Genomic DNA, 2,500 nt, shown 5'->3' on the forward strand with positions numbered 1-2,500 from the left:
GAGCCGCGCAGAGGGCCGAGCGCACGCGACGGCGGGACAGTGCGGTGGGCGTGGGCCCGGAGGGGGCCCCGCGGGGGGCGGGGCTCGGGGGCGGGGCTCGCCCCTGTAGCCGGGTGTCACTTTGGGTCCTTGGCTCGGATTTGAAGCCCGACCAGAGTCCACTGCAAGAGTGCAGACCCACCTGTCGTGGCCGACGACTTCATTCTGCCGTCGGCCCCCCTTCCGCGCGCCCCGCCCCGTCCCGGCGCCCCGCCACGCGCGCGAGCGGGAGGCGAGGATCGATCCCCCGCCGCTGCCTGGTTTGTTCTTCGGCAACGTGGAGATTTAAAGGGCCCCTGGAACCCATTCATCCTCCTTCGGTTTATTTAATATTTCTCGAGCTCGGAAACAGACACCGCGGGGCTACCTCCCTGGCAGATGCTGCGCGTCTCTAAATGCAGTTTATTTTCCTGGCCTCCCACACTTTTTCCCTGGGCCAGCAGGACGGGGATTTAGGGTACCAGGCACCGAGAGGCCGCAGCTGTCAGGCTAAGCCGCAAGCAACACGGGTCGTGACACACAGGACTAGGCAAACTCCCACTCCCTCCGTTTGGGAAGGCCACATTTTATTCAGCGGGAGTTTCATCCCTTAAACTGTCCTAATACAGAATTTGTCTCATGCAGTAAATAATCTTATGTCATGTTAAATTGCACTTATTTGCCTCATAAATAAATTAATATAGAACAATTAGATGTGTTATTATAATATCGTGTATCTTATTAGTTTATTTTCCCTCATAAAATATATAGGTATGAAATAAATTCAGTATATTAAAGTAATAATACACAGCTTATTGGCTTGTGTGCTTATTTTCCTCATAAATAAGTGAATATACAATAGATTAAAACCACACTATACATCTCATTGGGCTGTGTGTTTAGCTCTCCATAAAATATGCCCACAGGCAATGTTCAGCATCTTAAAAATCACAACACATAAGACATCTCCACACTAGCGAAATGAAAGAGACGTTCAGCTGGGGCTCTGATTTCTATGGACAGCCAAACTAGATAATTTGGTCTAATTAAAAATGTTCTTACAGCTATAACAGGTTGTTACAGAGGTCTACAATACCAGAAGGATCTGCCTAATTACCCACCTTCCAGCTTTCTTTTGTGAATAGAAGACCACCCTTCATCAGTGCCAAAAGCCCCACAGGCCCTGCCCTGCTGGAGGGGAGCTGCCAGCTTGGGGCCAGGGGCTACAATCCTCAGGGGCTTGTGCCTGCAGGACTCTAGGGTCTGCCTGATCCCTGGGACTGCAGCGTCCAGCATTACCTGGGAGCTGCTTAGAAATGCAGATCCCTAGGCCCTGCTGTGGACCTCCTGACTCAGAACCTGCAGTTCATCAGTCCCTCTGTGATGGCTACAGTTGGAAAACTATGCTAGATCCAGCGTCACCTTTCTTCCTTCCTGTTTTCCTCCAGGCTGAAGGAGTTTTGACTTTTTTCCCGGGCCGCTTGCTTGCAGTCCCCTGGGATTCCAGGGAGTGCAGTGCCAATGTGGAACTGAGACAGAGGTGGGATTGGACATCATTTTGTCACACATTAGCCCCACCGCTGGTTCTTCTTCTTTAGCTGGAGATTTTCCAGCTGGCTATGGGGAAGGAAAGGGAAAAAGAATCATTTCTGAGGTCTGTTGAGATAGCCCAGCAGTCTGAACGCCTGTTTAGGCAAGCACAGAGACCATGGCCACCATGTTGGCCCACCCTGGACATGTGGAGCCAACCACCAAGAGGGCATGGTGGTACACACCTATAATCCCAACACTGAGGAGGCTGACACAGGAGGATAACTATCAGTCTGAGCTGCGTGGTGAGACCCTGTTAAAAAAAAAAAAAAAACATCATTGCCAGGTAGGTTTCTGGATTCTCCCAGGGGTGACACACCCTATCCGGATTGGGGCAGAGCCAACTGTGAGAAGCCTTGTAGTGCAGACAGGTTATGCATTGGCTGTAGTTGGGAGTCATGGTTTCAGTGCAGCCCAGAAAGTTGCCAGTTAGTCTGGCCTGCTAGTGCTAAATCATTGTTAAGAAGAATGGCTCATTAATATCATGATGAAAGCCAAGGGCCATTAGATTGAGGAATTACTTGCAATCATGATAACCCCGACTCATTAAAAAAAAAAAAAAGAAGAGAGTTAACTTATGCCTGGTCAGGTCCTTTCCCCTTTTGGGGCCTCAGTTTCTCTATCTGTGAAATCAGTGGAAGAATGAAATGTTTCTAATGTACTGTGCAATAACATATGCTCACAGTGTACTCAGGAGCAATGCACCAAATACTTACTTGGCTGGAGTTATGTGCTTTTTTGGCGGTACCAGGGATCAAACTCAGGACCTTGCACTTGCCAGGCAGACGCTTACGCCACTGAGCTATATCCCTGGCCGGAGTCATATGCTTTTAAGGGAGAGGGAGTCTTAGTATTTGACAATATCATATATCCCATATTTTTGGTGGGATGA

The sequence above is a fragment of the Octodon degus genome, unplaced genomic scaffold (genome assembly GCF_000260255.1).
Source record: "Octodon degus isolate 3935 unplaced genomic scaffold, OctDeg1.0 scaffold00056, whole genome shotgun sequence".
Classification (NCBI taxonomy): Eukaryota; Metazoa; Chordata; class Mammalia; order Rodentia; family Octodontidae; genus Octodon; species Octodon degus.